General features: G+C 44.5%; 1 protein-coding gene across 4 annotated transcripts in view; it reads right to left on the reverse strand.

The window, feature by feature from the left end:
* Window positions 1-19276, reverse strand: part of Foxn3 (forkhead box N3) — a 370445-nt gene extending 351169 nt beyond the window's left edge. For 2 of the 4 annotated variants that reach the window (XM_050151429.1, XM_050151428.1), the window contains exon 1: window positions 19140-19269. The gene's annotated coding sequence lies outside the window, so the exon portion shown is untranslated. Of the gene's footprint in view, window positions 1-19139 lie in introns of all 4 variants that reach the window. The other 2 variants (XM_050151430.1, XM_050151427.1) reach the window with 2 other exon arrangements.
* Window positions 19277-20349: the final 1073 nt, after the last annotated feature.

The following is a 20349-nucleotide window of genomic DNA, read 5'->3' on the forward strand; positions in this document are numbered from 1 at the left end:
CTTCCTCTATAAGGAGCTCAGAACAACTTCACTTCCTTCCTCCTTCATCATTTATCTTATTCCCTGTCTCTTTTGAGCTCCACAGGGCTCAATTGTCATTATTTATGTAGTCAATATCTACTTAACTAATGGTTGTTTCTGTTGCTTTTCATTCCTTCCTGCCTCTCTGAGCATTCGTCTGGAACAATATTCCTTCTATGGGACAGACACCCTCCAGTTAGTATGTCCCTAGTACAGATTAGTGCACATCTCCCTTTAATACCATGGATTTTTTTTCATTCTTGAAAAATTTAGATACAAAACATAAGCAGTTGTTTTCGTTCAGCAATCAGAGAGAGCAGCTTCATATCCTTGTGGCTTCTATTCTTCCACTAAAGAGTTGGCCCTCAGTCTTTCAGCTACTCCCTTAAGGCAAAGGATTGTCCGTCCCTCTGATCCTAATTGTTGTTTGCTTTTGTTTTGTTTTCAGAAAGGTTGCTATGTTGGATTTTTTATTATTATTATTACTTACATTGCTCTATATTCTAGGGCTTCTCAGCCACGCTCCAGGCCATGGCATGGTTCAGCAGATAAGGTTGCACATTGCCAAGCCTGACGACTTTAGTTCAATCCCAAGGGCCCAGATGGTCAAGGACAACCAATTCTCACGAGCTTTCCTCCAGCTTCCACACACAGGTCACAGCATGTGCACCTACACACATACACACCCACAATAAAAAAGGGTTATGAAACCTTTGAGCTGGGCATGGTGACTTGTGTGCTGAATCTCAGCATTTGGGGGGAGGGGGCAGAGACAGATGGATCGCCATGAATTCAATCCAGCTTGTCGTACATAGAGAATTCTAGGCCAGCCAGGACTACAAAGTGAGAACTTGTCTCAAAACAAAACAGAAACAACAAAATCCTTCACATCTCCTTCCCCCAATGATTTCTTCGGTCTCCTTTTCTTTATCTCTTCACAGAATTATACTCCAGCTTCAGGGCTTATTTTCATCTGCTCTATCTTCTAGTTCACCAATTCTCTCTTCACTGGCACCTCCTTTATTTGAATCCATCCATTTAGTCTTTGAAACAGCTTAGGGTACCACTTACACACCCTTAAAGATGCCATTCACACACCATTAAAGTCACCAACTGCAAGCATTCATTTACAGGTTTTAATGAGTTCAGTCACACAACCATGGGCATCGCCGAATCCAATCCAAGGCCATTTCCACCACCCCTAAAAACTCTCTCCCTTGGGATTTAGCAGCAGTAAGTATTCTAAAAGGTAACTTGGGTTCTTCTTTTTACCTTTCAGTTCTCTGGCCAATTGTTCGTCTTTCCTTTTAACCCTCAGGACATAGGAACTATAGATATTGATTAACAAAGTCACACCAGTCCCAGGAGACAGGCACCAAAGCTCACTTCTCTGGATTTCCCCTTCGTCTGTGGTTCTACAGTTCCTCACTGGCTTGATGGAGCGTCAGTACTCCAAACTGAGTTCTGGATTGTTTCTTTGTTTTTCCTTTCTAATTTTAAGCAACTTTTTCTCAGTGGAAGAAAAGACCCAAACAAACTAACCTACTAATATCAGACACTGACAGCCAATGCAAACCAGGTGACCAAACGGTATCGTACAAACGCGGACGCCTCTGAAGATGAAAACGGGAATTTCTGGGGATTTCACCCCATCTGTGGGCACAGGCCAGAATCACCACAAACAAATCAGAATGTCAGGAACGGAGGGAGCAGTCTGCTAAGCATAAACAGCTAAAGACCACGGTGGCCATGGGAGACGTATGAGTTCTTGTCTCTTCCCTTTGCGCTGTGTGGTATTAAAGAGAAATGAGCAAACCCTCACTGGGGAAGAGACTCCCAAGAGCTTTGCCGCATCAGCAGATGGAACCCACTGTGATACCAGTCTGTCAGATCCTGAGTCCTGCATTTCAGGAATGCCTGAGACTTGGTAAATAAGACAGAACTTGTGAGCTAGCACGCGTGTGTGTATGTGTGTGTGTGTGTGTGTACCAATGCACGTATGTGAAATTTTAGAATTGAGAGGAAACTCATAATCCGGATATGACCAGCCCCGGTGTCCCCTTTTCTTCCTCTATAATTAAAAATACTATATTTTGTTCTTCTGTACAAAATTCTATCCCCCATTCCACGAAGGAAAACACAGTAGTGCAGGGCCTGGTGTACTGGCCTTTGAGGAGGCTAGCCCTGCCTCTTAGGTGGTTTTCAGAGAACTCTTCTAGGCTAGACTGGAACGGAGTCTGAGGAGAAGTGGTATTATTCTCAATCAGACACAGCGGTGTGGCTGCCTAATTATAGCCTCACCACATCTTGTATTTTGCAGCCTGTCCTTTCCTGGAATTTTAATGATGCTATTCAGGATATCACTTCCTATTCTTAATCTGTGTATTTTAGATGACTTGATTCCAAACAATGTTTTGGATACAAACAGTCCAACATTTTTCCAAAACACAGGCTTTATTGGCATATAAAGTGATTTGCCACATGCATGGTGTTTACATCCTAGCAGGTGGGTAAGAGATCAGCGGTCCAGCGATGTCAGGGGACTTTCCCATCCATAGTACACGGCAGTGGAGAAAGAAAACCACTCAGTGAAAAGAAAACAGAACATGATTTCAATAAGTTAACTCCAGTTCATATGTCATTGTCATTTACTAAGCAACAGAAAATAAAAATGAAGCACTGGAAACACTGAGGCTAACAACAAAGTCATGAGTTAGCTCAAGGACAGGGGAAGCCATGAGGCCAGCAGCTTCGGGGCCAGTTCATCCTGTGTTTCTGGGGAATAATCATGAGCTAAGGTCCTGTTGTGAATTTGCTCAACTCTGGCCTCAACAGAGGTTTGCCCCTTAAGCAAAGTCTAAAGTCAAAAGGGTGAAAGGTTACAGGGTTCCTAAAAGACGGAAGCAGTGCCTAGCTCTCTTCTACTTAGTGTGTGCACCCCATGTGCACCCCATGTGTGGTTTGTGGGTGCCAGTGTACCTGTGTGTGGAGGTCAGAGAACAACCCTCAGGGACTGGACCTCTGCTACCTCCTCGTTGAGGCATGGCCTCTTATTTCTGCTGAGCCGCATCGTGCAGGCTCGCCAGCCCGTGAGTTTCAGGCAGGTTTTCCTCTCTGCCTCCCCTCTCCCATTAAGAATGTTGGGATGACAGATGCACAGGACCACATCTGGCTTCTTACGTGTGCTCCAGGCTCACACAGCTACTGCTTTTACCTGCTGCGACATCTTTGCCACCTACTTTTTCCTTTTATGTCCTACAAATAACCCAGGGTCTGACCAACAGGGTATCAATCAAAGTCAACTGCAAAGGTCTTTCCACACCTAGAGCAGCTTGTCTACCTACACTCCCTTATCTAACACTCGCTACAGCGGGGCCGTATCAGTACAGCTCATCTCTCCCAAGACCTGCTTCTCAACGGTGCCAACATTCAGAGACCTCAACAAACGCTGGAAGCTGAGTGATCGATTCTTAGAGCAATCCAGAGGAAGCAGAGCACAGCACTTCAACACAGCACTCAAGAAGAAACCACAGAAACAGATTTGGGCCCCTGTGATCTGCAGAACTCTCTCCAGACTTCAAGGATTTAGCTTTTCCCCTAGGTTCTTATTCTGACCCATTTTAAGCCTCAACAAAACTTGAAGGAATAAGAGAAAAAGTTGTGACTATAATTCTATAGTCTTAAATACGATAGCAGGCATCTCCACACAAGAAAAATATTCTCTATCATGGAGAAATTTGCTTTTTACAAGCACCCTGTATGTTCAAATCTTAGTGGTGGGAGACATGTTCAGTAGGCTTGCACATGCTGGCTGGGGCAGGGCTCAGTTGGTAGGTTTACCTAGAATGTATGGATCCCCAGGTCCAAGCCACAGCACCACACAGAGCAGGCATGGAGGTGGACACCTGTAAGCCTCATACTAGGGAGGGACAGGCGAGAGTCAGTAGTTCAAGGTCATCCTCTGCTTCACAGTGAGTTCAAAGCCAGCCTGGGCTACGTAAAGCTAGGGCACAGAAATCATTCCGTACAGGAATATATTACAATCTGTGCTTTCGACTGTGCAAACATTAACTAATTTGGGGCAATTATATCATACACTCAAATGGTACTAATTACAAAAAGAATACAGGTTCAAAGAACTGAGAAATCAGGTGGAACTGAAGTTTAGCGAAGAAATAGGATATATACAACTTGTGTCTCCTCTTCCTGGGTAATAAATGGACTACATTTCCCAGAAATCCGTTTGGCAGTTGAATATGGCCATCTTATTAAATATGGCTAATAGAATGGGATGAAGTGGGTTGCAGTTCATGTAGGCCTGGGCAATAAAAGCTAAGTCATTCAGGGGTCACCACGTTCTTGTCCCTGCTGATGGGATCCAAACAGGCATAGTGACCTAGGGCTGAAAGTGGCAGTACTTTTCAAAGCAAAATGCTTTAAATCATCAGTGAGAGAGAGAGGCATCTACTAACCAGGTCCCCCCGCTTTTTGATTGGTAAGAAACGAACTCCTATTGTTTTGATTCATTGCACGGTTTTGCATTTGCTGAAGCAGCAAATTGTACCAGAATAAATATAAGTTTGAGCTTAAAATATCCCTGAAGATGTGTGGAAGGAAGTGACGCTTGGAAAATACTTGCTGTGCATTCTCTCTTGCACCCCAACCTCCCTCCCGGTCTTATAGGACCCACTGTGAACTCACTATGTAGTCAGGAGCCTTACACTTCTGATCCTTTGGCACCTGTCTTCCCCCAGGTCCCCCTCCAGTTGAGGGGATTACAGGCAGTATCGATGATACACTTGGTTTTATGAGGTGCTGGGCTTCGAACCCCGGGCTTCGTGCAGTCTAAGCAAGCACTCTAGCACTTAAAGCTCCCCCCCCATCCCAGTGTTTCTTCTTTCTTGTTTTCTGTATACAGTCATTAGTAGACCACAGACGGCCTCTGCCCGGAGGAACAGTAATGCTACTAAAGCAGGAACACAAGAGGAAGAGTCTGGGGCTCTCTTTTCCAGCAGAACAAGCACCTGGCCAGTCTCCGTGTTGAAAATAACCCAAACGTATTTTGCTAAGAATTCCTCACAAGTAATTTGACATGTATTTGTGAACCAACAAGAAAATCTTAAGACACACTCAGAAGAGAACATGTGTATTATTATTATTTTTTGCCCTGAAGGCATTTAACAAACAGGAAGAATCTGAACTGCTTTCATAATGTAGCTGGGCACAAGGGATAAGCTTGGTGTCATTAATGAATCCAGGACGCACCAAAGAACAGAGGCTGACAGGAGGCATTGAGCTGAGGAGGACTCCAGAGAAAGGAGCCCAAGAACCTGTTGTAAAAATTAGTATGAAGTAGGAGGGGAAATGTTTATGCTAAAAATGTGTAGCCACAAGAAAGGCTTCAAGATGAATGGGTGGTTTGTTTAGATACTAAAGATTCAGACTTTACAAATCAAGATTGATCCTAGCAAATGGGCAAAAGAAAATATTGTAGCTAGAGAAACACATTTGATTCAAAGAATTCACATGGATAGTTTCCAATAAATAAATAAATAAATAAAATCACAGGAAAACAGAATAAAACAAAACAACAGACAATACAACACGTCCCAGGAAACAAAGCACCATGAACAATCGGCACAGACAGTGCAGGGCAGAGCTGAAGCCACAGGCTTCAAACTTCACAATGATCAGACATGAAATAGAAAATAAGTGTTCAATTAAATGATGTTCAATATCTGTAGGCAAGATTAGATAAGACAGAATAAATTATAGATTGTACTTGGAATCTAATTGATAGATTACATTCTCATATTTGAAACAAAAAACTTCAAAATAATTGAACTACACGGCAACCTTAGTAAGCTTACGACAATAACAAAATAATGACCACCAAGATCAAAGAGACTGAAGAGGACTGGAGAACCTCTCTGCATCTTAGCAGAGAGGATGAGTGAATACACAGAGAAGCAGAGGAGTTCAGTGGACCCAGCATAGGGTGAATTCAGCATAAGGACAATGGTCTGTGAGTCTTTCAGAACCAACGGGGGAAAATCAACTTACCATTCTGGGAATCCCAAGTAAAAATCTATGTTAAGAACACTGTAGCTGGTCACAGGGGTGTACACCTATAATCCCAATGCTGTCAAAGTAGGAGGAGCAGGAGGTCAAGGCAGCTTCAGCAACACAGCAAGTTCAAGACCAACCTGGGCTACATGAGACCCTGCCTCAAATAAAAATAAAAGCAATAAAACCTTCATACCAAGGTTCTTTATAATATATCTGTCCAACCTTAAATAAAGAGAATATATTTAAAATCAGTAAAGTAGAGTATATTTAAAACTGGTATGCTTGAAGCGTGTTCACCACAAATGAAAATTAGACTTAACCATTTCTCAGCAGCGGCAGATACCAGAAAATAACAGGACACCACACCTTCAACCAAAATCCGATTGCTTAAATCAATAACAAAAAGATCACTTGAGGGATGGAGAGATAGCTCAGCAATTCAGAGCACTGGCTGCTCTTCCAGAGGATCCAAGTTCAGTTCCCAGCATCCACATCAGGTGGTTCACAACCACCTGTAACTCCAGCTCTTGGGAAGCAGATGCCTCTGGCTTTCATGCATACTTCACACACGTATGTATTCCCACATGTAAGCACACACATCTACACACAATTAAAAATAATAAAAATAAACCTTTTCTTAAAAATACAACTTAAAAAAATACCTACCAGGGGCCAGCAAGATGGCTGACTGAGTGAAAACACTTGATGCTCAAACCTGATGACGTAAGTTTGATTCCCAGATCCCACAGTGGGAGAGCAGAACCAACTCTGGAAAGCTGTCCCCTGACGTCTATGTGTAAGCCCTGGCATTTAATACTCAACCCTCATTCCCCAAACACACACATACACCACTAATAAATACCTGCTGGGCATAGTGATTTAAGCCCATAATCCCAGCTCTAGGTAAACTGAGTCAGGAAGACTGCCATGAGTTTAAGAATATCCTGACTGTATAGTGAATTCCAGGAATCCTAGCTACTAATAAAAGGGCCTGTCTCAAAGAAGAAGGAAGGAAGGAAGGAAGGAAGGAAGGAAGGAAGGAAGGAAGGAAGGAAGGAAGGAAAGAATTCCCATAAACCTAAAAAAAAATTTTTTTAGTAACTTATTGAACAAAGAAATGTAATAATAAACTTAGAAGTTATTTAGAGCTAAACATATTAAAAACTTCTGAAAGCTAATTTAGTTCTAAGAATCTAATTGATAGATTAGGTTTTTATGTTTTAAAAAAAACTTCAAAAATTAATGAATTAAACTGTAACATTTGGAAGTTGCAAAAGTAACAAAACAATAAACTCCAAGATTAAAAAGAATAAAAACACAGTCAAAAACTAAACAGAGACACCATACAGAAGATGCAAGATGCTAAGAGGCTGTTAGCTTGTTTGTTATAACAGCAACAAATTTGGTGATACTGGTCAAGAAAAAGCAAACAAGCATACAAGTGATATTTTAGAAATGAATATAAATTGTGATATCATAAAGGTTTAAAACACTAACAGACATTATATCCTAAAATGCCCAAGCTAAGATGAAGGAATTCTCAGAAGGAAATGTGGTTCAAGAACACAAGAGAGCCTCATGCGGCTGCAAAGAATGAAACCATGCTCTTTGTTGGGGGCACGGATGGAACTAAATGGACCACCATGTGACGAGAAGGAAGTCAGACTGAGAAGACAGTCACAGGTTTTCTCTCATAAGCAGAACTGAGATTTAAGACTATAAGTAATATGAAAGCGGACAAAAAGAAAAGGGCCAGCAAGGGGTGGGAGTGAGGAGGGGGGAGGTAACAGGACAGGGATGAACACAGCACGCGTGCATGCACGTGCACACACACAGCCACACACACACACACTCATGAGTATGTCAAGGTGAAACAAATTATTCTATATGGTAACTAAAAGGTCTTAACAGTCATGAATTGTTAAAACAGAATCAAGAAGAAAGAATATAGAAGAATTGCCTTCCTATAAAGGATATGGAGTCAGGTCACTTTTAGGAAGCAGACCCTCTAGAGATGTGAGGAGGAAAAAATACAATCGGTTAATCTTACGAAAATGAGTCCCAAGTACAGAAAAGGGGACTTGATCTTATTCTAGAGGGAAGACCAACCCAAAAAAACAAAATAGTAATGCCAAAACTTGGTAAGAAAAGAGGGCAAGGGCCTGGAGAGATGGCTTAGTAGCACTGGCTGCCCTTCCAGGGGACTCACGTTTGGCTCCCAGCATCCACGTGGCAGCTCACAACCAGTTCCACGGGTTTCAGCCTCTTCTGGTCTCTGCAAGCACTAGGTAGGCACACACACAGACACATGTGCAGCAAAACACTCAGAAACATAAAATAAAAAACAATGTTTTAAAAAAGAGACAGAACGGGCTGGAGAGATGGCTCAGAGGTTAAGAGCACTGACTGTTCATCCAGAGGTCCTAAGTTCAATTCCCAGCAACCACATGGTGGCTCACAACCATCTGTACTGAGATCTGATGCCCTCTTCTGGCCTGTGGGCAAACATGCAAGGAAACACTATGTACATAATAAATAAATAAAATCTTTAAAAAAAAAAAAAAAGAGACAGAACTATAGAACTGAACATAGACATAAAACCCTAAGAATTATCATCAAATCTGTATTATCAGTGCACACAGAAGATGTAAAACAGTGATCTTATTCTTAACTTTTCGTAAGGTTAATATCTTATAAATCAACTAGCAAAATTCATCGTGTTAAAGGGAAAAATATATAAATATCACAAAGAATGCAGAAAAATAATTTGACATCTATCCGAGATGTAAGAAATAAATAAAAAATCAGAAAATAAAAATGACTTTTAGACTAGACAATGGAGTCTACACTACACCCCGTCAACACTGTCCGTCTGAGTAGAACAGTAAGCACATTCTGGGTAAGGGCACCAACACAACATTGGGACCAGCAGAGATTTCTCGACCTCAGTACACTGTGAGGGCATCTAGCCAGTGCCACAAGGAAAAGAAACCACAGCTACAAAGATTAGCAAGGAACACAGATACCATTTGCACTTGATGTGATTGATTACCTATAAAATATTTTAAAAGAATTTGCAATACATGATAGAATTAATAAACTTAATTATTTTTAGGTACTGAACCTTGGACACAGCAAGTAGCTCTTAGGCATAAACGTAGCACATGCTCACTAAAAATCGTGTGTGACAGCTCGTGTTGGCACCATTTCTAAAACCATAAACATATACGGCGATAAATGAGCACATGATCACTATGAGTGACCATTGGTCCCACGTGAAGTCTCAGAAACTAAATAATGAGGAAACACACACACACGAGATAGTATACTACATGGTTTTTAAAGTTATGTTACATCTTCTTCAATCATTTGATGTGTGTTTGTGTGGATGTGCATGTAGATCACAGACGACTCACTCCACCATGTAGGTCCTGGGAATTGAACTCTGGTTGTCAGGTTTAGTGGCAACTTCCTTTACCTGCTGTGGAAGTTTGAATGAAAATGGCCCCCATAGGCAAATAGGGAGTGGCATTACTAGGAGGTGTGGCCTTGTTGTCGAAGGAGGTGTGGCCTTGTCAGAGGAAGTGTGTCACTGGGGGTGGGCTAAGCTATCGGGTTTCAGAAGCTTAAACCAGGCCCAAGCACACTCTCTCTTCCTGCTGCCTTCCTGTCTGGATGTAGAACTCTCAGCTCCTCTCCAGTAGCATGTCTGCCTGCACACCAGACGCACCATAATAACAGACTAAAATTCTGAACTGTAAGCCAGCCCCAACTAAATGTTTTCCTTTTTAACAGTTGCCATGGACATGGTGTCTCTCCACAGCAATGAAACCCTAGGACACCTGCTAAGCTGTCTCATTGACCCGGTTATTTTTATATAAAATTCACACACAGACAAAACTAACCAATGGTGCTCAAAATTAGGGAAGTGATCATCTTCCAAGGGAGGGTGATTTAGGGCATCTAAATTCTTAGATGTAGTTAATGTTCAATTTGTTGGTCTAATGTTGTTATGTGGGCATGTTCACTTAAAAAAATCAAGCTAGAGATTATGCCCTTATTTACATGTATAATTCAATTGAGAGTTTAATAATTCAATTACATATATAACATAAAGGTCCATAAATAAAAACATAGAAAGAAATGCAGCTGTAAAGGTGGGATATAGCTCTCCTAAAAACAGATGTAACTGTAGGCACAGCTGTAAGACACACAAGGCTTATATGTATTTATAAGGTGTGCAGATGCAATATTTAGATACATATTCTACTATATACTGTGGTTGGTATGGTACATGTATGCTGCATGAAAAATAAACCTGCATTCCTCACATCACATAGAAAAGTTCTGGGTGAACTCAAGGCTGAGAGCCATGGTCACTCAGTTTCAGGACGCTGAGTTGACACTGCTTCCAAGAGAAGAAAAAAAAAAAAACAAGCAAGTTCCACATCAATTCTCAAACATGCCATCACAGGCAAAAACGTGGGAGGTTAAGCATGGGGGCACGGTTGGAACTATCAGATCCAACGGAGCTGTAAAGTGGGTGCAATCAAAGGTTCCTCTTGACCCTTGAGTTTGTGCTGGGAGGACGGTTGCCCAGACAAGAGAAAGGAGTTGTTTTTCTCTGCACGCTGGAGGTTTTAAGTGAATGAAAAAGACAGTCTACAACATAGGAAATGAAAAAGGTTGTGGCTAGGACATGGCAGCACAGTAACAGTGGACCCAGAGAGGGCGAATAAACAAGACCCCAGGCCCTTCCCTAAGCTGTAATGGGTAAGGACTCATTGCAGAAGGAATCCAAAGTCTGGCAGAGGACAGGTTTGATAAGGTGAGTGTCTTAGTGAGGGTTATTATTGCTGTGAAGAGACACTATGACCACGGCAACTCTTACAAAGGAAAACATTTAATCGAGGGGGCTCGCTTACAGTTTCAGAGGTTCAGTCCACAGAGCATGGTGGCGTGCAGGCAGATGTGGTGCTGGAGCTGAGAGTCCTACATCTTGACTCAGAGGCAACAGGAAGTCGACTGATTCATTGGGCGGTACCCTGAGCATAAGAACCTTAAAGCCCTTCCCCACAGTGACACAGTTCCTCCAACAAGGCCACACCTACTCCAAAAAAGGTCACACCTCCTAATAGTGCCCCTCCCTATGAGCTTATGGGGGTCAAATACACTCAAACCACCACTGTGGGCGTTATGGAGCCCAGGCAGGTTCTCGGTAGACAACAGAGACAGTAGTAACATTAACAAAACAACAACAAACATAGCTCAATAATTTGAGTGGTGACTATACGCCAAGCTCCATGCAAGTCCTTTTCAAGGACTCTAGGATTTGGCACCCCCAATAATCCTTTTAGGATTCCCATGTTACTTAAGGAACCAGCAGCCAAGACTAGAGTCTAAGGTTAAGTGACTCCCCCAACGCACATAGCTGAGATAGAGAGAATAAGTCAGAAAAGAAAGTCTAACTTCAAAACGCAGCCCTGTAGAGTGGTTTAGGGGTAGAAGGCTTCAAGAGCAAAGGGAGTGAAGAAGTTAGCCGGACAGCGCCTCTCTGAGGTTACCTGGGGGATTTATGGAGTGAAAACCAAAACTCAAGATCAGGGGAATCCAAAGACAGCAGCAGAGCCCTGGGGGATAAATCAGAGGCTTGCGGTAGAGACCAAGTCCCAGTGTCCTAACCTGGAAAACGAGGCGCACTGCTGTGACAGACAGAAAAATAGAAAGGGATGGGATGGAACAGAAGAGAAAACTGCCACGCCTCCTTCCTGGAGATCTGTGCAGAAATGTTCACACTCTGAACCGTATGCCCCATCCCCTAGTCCCACTCTTCACACCACAGTCCTGCTCTCTAGGGACAGTCACTTAGTCACACGTTCACAGGGTAGCTAAAGGGACACCTATCAGGGGGAGGGGGTGGTTCAGTCACTACAGTGCTTGCTGTGCAAAATATGATGACCTAAGTTTGATCCGCCCACATGAAAAGCTGGGTACGGGGAGGCAGAGACAGGAGGATCCCTGGGGCTTGCTGGCCAGCCAGTCTAGTCAAAAACAAGAGTTCTAGGTTTGGTGAGAAACCATGTCTAAAAAAAAAAAAAAAAAAAAAAAAAAGGTGGAAACTAACTGAGGTAGACACCTGATAGCAGAATTTGGTCTCTATGAGTATGAGCATATATGGTGTGTGTGCGTGTGTGCATGTGCACGCACACACACAACAGTTCTAAGAGTGGGGAAGGAGCTGGTGAATACAGAAGGACAGTGAAAACTGCTAAGACCCCGACCTTGTCCCCTCTGTGCCTGACATCTGTACATGGCAGCGCCACCTTCAAAAGGCGCCCAGACCCAAGTACCTTCTGTAGGTAATGCTTGCTCTGCCAGCTTAGGTGAGGACCATGGGTACTAGGATCTGAGGACCCTGAGAGTGGTCCTGAACCAGGGGCCGAGAGTTCCAGTCCCCACACAGTTTCCATGTGCACAGTGCTCTAGAGGAGGACAGCTCACTCTCTGTAGCCGATTTTATTTGAAAGCTATACAACTACTAAGTGTGCTGAATCAGAACATGTCAATCTTTCTGGGTTTCCAGAATCAACCTAGTATGGCATGCTAAAGTCTACTTCCCAAGCAGAACTTGCCCACTTGAGATCTATGCGTCTCTACTGGGCACACACTGGACCACATCTGGAAAAGCCCTCCAGGGACAACCGCAGAAGCACCCTAGAAACTGGTGGGCATCATTCCACTAAAAAAGCAAGCCCCTGGGCTAAGTATGTAGTTCGTTTGATAGAGTGCTTGCCTAGCCTGCACAGAACCCTGCATTCGATGCCCTTGCCACACAAAGCAAGCATGAGGGTGCCCACCTGTAACCATGCAGCTGGGTCAAGAGTTCAAGCCCATCCTTGACTACATAGCAAGTTCCAGGACATCCCAGGATACATGAGACCCCATTGCAAAATCAAAACAATAGAACAAACTATTGAAAGCCAACAATGAGTACCAAGAATATTGAGATGCAGCGCTCAGCTCCAAAGCAGACTGGCTCTGTCACGGTGAATGGCCTTGGAAGGTTTGGCTGGTTTTCCAGGCCTCTACAGACTTCTTCCTTGAAGCGCAGGTGGGAGGAGGCAGGAGGCCTTAAACAGCCTACCCATGAAAAGCTTTATTCAGCGCAATTCAATAACTGAAAGTTACCCACAATCATTTCCATCCACTACGGCGGCCGACAATTTTGTGCTCTCTCCTAGTTTCGTCTTTTAGAGGAAATGCTTTCTTTAAAAAATGGTTGGAAGCGCTGTGGCTTCCTCAAACACTGATTATTTTAATCACGATCTCCAGCCCCACGCAGACAGTAGGAACACGGCCAGCACAATGCAAGTAATGGGAGAAAGTGGAGTAGGAGCTAGGTGGCCTTTCTTCTTCTGGACTCCCCAGCGGGGCAGCCTCCCAGGATCACTGCCGAGAGACTGGCTATGCCCCACAGAAGCATATAATCCTACTACCGCCAGCTTGCCCAGGTCTCTGCTGATTTCTCCGGACCCCTGGCTCAGCTCACAGACTTGTGAAAATCAAGGGTGGGCTAGCAGGATGGTTCAGTGGGCACAAGTGCTTGCATAAGATCCTACTTGGTGCTAAATACAAAACAGGAATCAATTCCTAGAACCCTCTCTCCACTCTCAAAAGTTGCCTTCTGACCCACGCAATCACAGCTGCAATTACACACATAATAATGAATGATAATAATAATAAAGAAAAAAATTTAGAAACCCAAGATAGAAGGGGATTTCCCTGTCTGGCATACCTAAAAGTCCTCAACACCCGTTGTGTCTGGAACACAAGGGGAAACTGGGCACACCCTTCATGCTGCTGTTCTAGAACATTCTCATAGTAGAGGAGATAACGGAGTCTATTTGATGATATTCAAACATCATCTGCGTGTTATCATTTTACCCCACACTCCTGCGCCTGCCAAGCCAATGTCCACAGCTTGGCAAGGCTTCCCTTCACAGGTGACATTATATGAGCGATCTCTACCCCTGATAGAATAACACTGGCAGAGACTGACACCAAGCCTTCTAGCATCTTGGACATGTCACATGGCATTCCTATAACTTATAAGGGAGTACACCCTTATAAGTTATGTGTACACCCTTAAGAACAGCCTTTTGCCTCTCTCATCGTCGGGCCTAGGACTCTTGATACAGTGACGGGTCAGACCTTTCTCTGCTTTCCTGGTAGTTTCTCAGGGTTGCAAGGCATAACTAATCACTACCTTCTTCCCTCCTCGCCGTGCGAACAGGGTCCTCTAAAATTGTCAAGGCAAAAGTTCTCTTTGGCTGAGCCGATACAGAATCCCAAAGGCAATTCTGGGGCCTCCTTAGGGGAATATTTGGGACATTTAAAAAGCAGTAGGTTTGCAACTATGTTGACAGACTTCTGGGTTTCTAGGGCTAGCTCCAGGTGCTGCCTAGAGGGCAGTCACCACCCCTGGGCTTCTGGTGCCTCGCGAGTAGCCAGCTCTGCTTTGATTCCACTCAGGTATGAGGGCCTTGCATAAGATTCTACTTGGCAGTAAATATAAAACAGAAATGGTGTACAAAACTGTGTGAGGCCCATTCCAATAAATGGTTCTCTTAGGGGAGGGCCGTCTGTATCCTTAACAGCCAGGCTGGCCCTTCCTTCCACCTTTCCAGAATTTGGAATATCCACGAATAGAATCAATTAAAGACACGCATGAAACAATTAAACACAAGCATATCCAATGTCGAAAAAAATAAACAAATAATCCTCTCAGATAGTTAATGCTTTCAAAGCTCTGGTGTGTTTTTCTCCCACGTGCCTTTCACAGACCCACCCCTAGCTTTGGCTCTCTGCTACCCGTGAGGTTGGCACATACCTGGCTTCTTCATGAACCATTTTCCCCTCACAAGCAAGAAGGGAAGTGTAGCGCGCTCTCTCTCTCTCTGTCTCTCTCTCTCTCCTTTACCTCTCTGCACTAATCCAAAATTAAGACTGGCATTTGATTGGTATTCTGGAATGACTGTTAAAAATTTGGCACAGCCATAAAAAAAATGCCAGCTTCAGTGATTACGTGAGTGACTTCCTGACATCTGAAAATGAGTTGGGACATTATTGAACAGCGTATTCATTTGTATTGGTGAAATAAGCCTTACATGACCCTGGAAGGATTAATTTTTTTTTCTAATTCTAAAGTCAAAAAAGAATTTCACAGACATATCAACAATTGAAGCAAATTCATTGTGCGGCCCCAAAGTCACCTTCTTTGAGGTGTTCCGAGCAAGCTTCAGGGCAGGCTGTGGAGAATGGGGGCAAATTCTAGAAACCAGCAAGTCTCATTCATTTCCTTCAGTTTGTAAAAACAAGCAACTGACAGGTTTCCTGCCAATGGCCGCTTGCCGTACTTGCAGATAAGAAAGTTCTCAACAGGAAATGCTTGGCTGCGAGAGAGCAGTCGTGCCATTAAACTAAACTCGCTATCCTGGAGAACTAACTATTTGATAGTGTGGGATCACGAAAATATACCCGAAATCAAGTGATGGACACTACAGGGCTCTAAGCTGCTTGCTACCCCATCGACACAGGGTATTAAATAAGCATTAAAAGACATTTAGGAGCTCTTCTGTCTCGCCCTGTCCTTGAGGCAATCAGTTGAGGGAAGATGCGATTTTCCTTTTTTTTTTTTTAGAAGGACCAAAGATGCAAGGAAGATGCGATTTTCCTTTTTTTTTTTAGAAGGACCAAACTGTTTTAAGAAAGCCCAGTGCAGCACCAAATACACCATGTACAGAGGGAAGTTACTTCTACACAGATAGAAAGAACGTAAAATTTAGGGGTCTGGAGAGATGGCTCAGTAGTCAAAAGGTCTCTCCCAGAGGACCTGGGTTATATTCCCAGCACCCACGTCAGGTGACTCACAACAGTCTGTAACGCCAACCCCAAAGGATCCCTCTGGTCTTGCTGGGCATGGTCACTCATGTGCCCATACCCACATGCAGAAAACACACTTAACTAATCATCATAAAAATAAATCTTTAAAAAAGAAAACCCTTATAATTTCAAGATTGCCATCCACAAGATGAATCAAAGCCTAGCAAACGTGTTGATTTTTACACTGACAAGTTTTACTGGAGAGCTTCAAAGTCAAAATTTGGGAGACACACACGTGGTTATTTTCCACCCAGCAAATAAACAAAATGGGGGTGTGGGGGAGGGGGCTAAACCTCTCTCCTTGGTATTCCTCACCATGAGTCAGATTTAGCTGACTTAGGTGCTGGTGGCTTGGGGCGGTGGCGGGGGTTGGGGGAGACACCTCTAAAATAGCCTCAAAATGAAAGCACCATTCTCCATTCACAAGAGAGGAAATGTTTCTAAATCAACTGGGCAGTCATCTTGGCAGCCTGGAAACAGTCCCCGGGCCACTTAGGAGTGCTTCCTCTCCCTGCTCAGCTACCAAGCACACCCCGCCCTTTACCCCCCCCCCCCCCCAGCACCAGGCGGTCTGTGTTTCTGCTCAGGCAGCCCAAGAGAATCTGTTCAAAACACCACAGACCTTCAGGATCAAATGCCTCAGCTCAACCTGGAACCCGCTTGCAAGCAGGAAAAGACTTCATTACGCCTTCCCCAGATGACCCTTCCTCCATAGGCAGCGCTCTGGTCTCAAAGTCTCTAAAAAGACTTGTTCTAGCAGTAGATACACACATCTGATAGTAGACACACAATTCCACAATTAATGGCTCAAATGTATTCTTTTCAGCCTTCCCCTTGCACAACTCAGAGGCTGCAAAATGCTAAGTAAGCATGAACGCACATCCTGGCTTTCAGGCTTCCCCCTGAACTATTTTCAATAAAAATACAGTTATGAAATCCAGGAGAGCGCAGTTTGGTTGATGTTGTAAAATGACCTTGGTTTGACAGGCATGGTCTCAGGTTTCAACAGATGTTGGGGGGAGGCTCACAGAAGCCAGCATGTTCTCGGAGCATCTGTGATGATATGCAGGGGGTTTTTGTTATTGTCCTTGTTGTGTTTTTAAGTGTGGTCATGGTAGTAAATGCATATGTGGTGGGGGTGGGGTGGGGTGACACTTCTCAGTTTCTATGACAACCGTGTCTCCATTCCTGGGTTACTAGACACCATCTACTTCCTGTGTCTAAATGTTTAAACCAATCAGAAAAGTGTTTATACAGTTAACAACTTCTGGAGCCCAGCTTCTTTAATGATCTACTTTGAGGCTCAAATGAAGACGTCCACGGGGGTCTCGCTGTCTTAGAGTGATCCCCTGTCATCATGGGCACTCATTCAGTCTCCTGTGGAAAGACAAACCACCCTTTTCCTTGGATGTGAATGTGCTCTGCTCCAGACGCCACGGTTTCTGGCAGCAGTGTGCAAGCGGGTCATGATTGCTTGCTCTTCATTGTCTGTTTTCTCTTTCACTGTCTAAAGACAGATTTAGCTCGAGAAACATGCTAATTCGCAAGGCACTTAAATTATCAAAGTAATGATACAGTTAAGCATCCATCTGCTGGGGTTGCTATTTAAATGCTCAGATGAAAAAGAAATTAGGAAAAATTAATACCAAGTTGAACAACTTTGCCTTCTACAACTTAGGAACAGAAACCATTGAGACTGTATTGTGAAGTCCCCCATCTATCAGTGCCAGCTAGAAGCTGACATCTGCGAGGAAATTTGTCACCCAAAATGGCCTACTTTATCTGGATAGAAACAACAACAACAAAAAAATTAAACATAAAGACACCCCGTGCGAGCCAGATGCACCCAGATCAAAAAGCAATCTCGCAGAAACCCATGCACAAGAAGGCAGATCAGAAATTACAGCGAGGTCTTAAAAGAGGGTTTCGGGTGACTGTTTTCCTAAGTCTCCATCTAACTGACCAATCAGTGTGAGAGTTAGAGCGGGCTCCAGACGTTCGTGCTCTCTTCAGGGCTCTGCACCCTCAGAGCTGCTCAGCCTGGCTAGGGCAGAGCCGGCGATCAATGGAAAAACAGGGAACAAAAGGGAAATACTGATGTCTTCCTCAGCTCGGAAAGCCATTCTCTTTTTCCTCAATGAGCCAGCAGCACCCAGCCTACGACAGCGCCACGGGGGAGCTTCCACCAGCCGAGTCCAGTCCTTTCGGAGCTGGCAGTTTCGTCTTCGCAATCATGTGTCCCGACGCTAGCACAACCTGGTGACGGAAGGCTCCCGGAGCCCAACCAATTGAAACTAATAAATTAAATAAATTAATAACCCCCACGATTAAAAGCTCCCAAGAAAGACCGCGTTCCCCTTCCCCAAATGTCATTCCCAGACTATAAACAAAACATGGAAAATAGTCTCCCAGGCTAGGAATCTGGGTTTTTCTCCTCAAAGCAACGTTTTTCTCCAAAACCAGAAACATTCCTGCTTCCTTCAACGGATACTCTGGTTTGACCATGTCACACCGGGATATACAGCTCCGGTATTTGAAAAAGAGGTTTCAACTGCCCACAGATCCGACACTCTGTTTATAATTGATAGCAAAACAGTTACGACGGCGATGTGGTAACTCTGCCCCAGCCAAACTCCACATTTAACACGTTAGTTCCTTGAAAATACAAGTCATGCCTGAGGACCCCTCCAAAGCCGCCACCCTCCGAAGTCATTAACAGAATTATATCAATTATTCGGTAATTTTTATAAATATCCATTGTCTGCAATTTTTAAAATAAAAATGCAAAACCAGTTATCTACAAATTCCGGGGGGGGGAGGAAACTTTTCTTTCTTTTTCTTTCTTTCTTCTTTTTTTTTTTTTAATGAACTTACTTCTGAGACAAAAACTAATGGAAATAAGCGACTCGCCATCCCTGGATCCTTCCCATTCTGGGCTGCATGCTATAAATCAATCCGAAACTAGGTGCACACATGGGGGCGGACACCTTCAGCTAAAAAGCCAAGGGTGCCCCCCAAATGCGGGCAGGCTGGGCAGGAGGCTCGGGGTGACAATGCTAACCCGGGCAGAGGCTAGCTAGGCAGCCAGAGAGCCGCCTTTTCGTTACCTTCGATCGCCTGCCCCCCCGCTGCTTCTCGCGGCTGCATCGGGGGGCTGCGGCGGCGCTGGACTCGCGGGGGGCCCCGCCGCCGGGTCGCGCCGTCTCCCAGCCGAGCTGCACCGACCGTGGCCGGAACACCCGGCTCCAGCGCCCGGCGCCCGCCCGGGGTCGGCGGCTCGGCTCCCACCCGGGCCCGGAGTCCTGCTGGGTCCTAGCGCTCGCCGTCCGGGCCGCGGCCCGCTCTGCAGCCTGCACGTACTGTGGGGCGGCCGGGGAGGGGGAGCCCCGGGAAAGCACTAGTGGGAAAGCCGAGCCGCCGTGGGTGCGGAGAAAAACGAGTTCAGTGCCAAAGCCTGGGTGTGCAAAGAAAGACGCTGGCTTCAGCCGAACTCCCAGAAGGCAGATGCTAGAATCTGCAGCCCGGGTGGAAAGCACAAACGTGGCCGGGGAGGTTTGCTCCGTGCACCTGTGGTATAGAGTGCGCTCACAGAAGGTAAGAGACATCGCGGGATCCTCGGAGATTTCAGAATATTAAGGGGGAAAAGTGGACAGTCCGTGCGCTTGAAACCAGTTTTCCCCAATCTTTTCCCCGTTAACAGTTTTTTTTTTCATTTTGCTTTCTCGAGCTTTATAATTTGTGTTTTAAATAACAAAGCCCCATATGGCTCAGCACGTAGTCATCTGCTTTTCAAAAGACCTCCAAAATTACATCAAAATATGCACTCATGTATCTCCTAAGAAATCAACAAGAGAGAATTAATGGTGGCATATGGTGTGCCTCGTAGAGAAAACTTAATTACAAATTAAAACAAATGCGAAAATTCACAAATCCCATAGACCAAAAGTAAATTATGATCCTAGATTGATTCACAGATCAGCTCATGTGCCATCAGGGGGACTGTAAAAATTCTAGCTTTCTTTCTCAACAGGAGAAAGCTGTACCTTTGCAGGAGTTCACCCAACCTCTGTTCCCAGTCCCACCCCCACCCCACGTCCCCCCTTGGGGGCTCTCTAGCAGCCTTTGCTTCTGCATTGACTGTGGCCCTCCTGGAAGGTACCTTAAATCTTGCAGGTGCTTCTTGAAGACAATTCCATTAGCTCCCGATTCCTGGTGACAGTGCTTTAGTTGGGGAAACCTGTTTGAAAGGTTTGGCCACCGAACGTATTCCTTCAGTCTTCGCTACCACCCCGTTAGAAGGTCATGATTCTGTCCAGA

Source organism: Alexandromys fortis, unplaced genomic scaffold, assembly GCF_014885135.2.
Source record: "Alexandromys fortis isolate MF-2015 unplaced genomic scaffold, M_Fortis_MF-2015_v1.1 scaffold_63, whole genome shotgun sequence".
NCBI classification, from domain to species: Eukaryota; Metazoa; Chordata; class Mammalia; order Rodentia; family Cricetidae; genus Alexandromys; species Alexandromys fortis.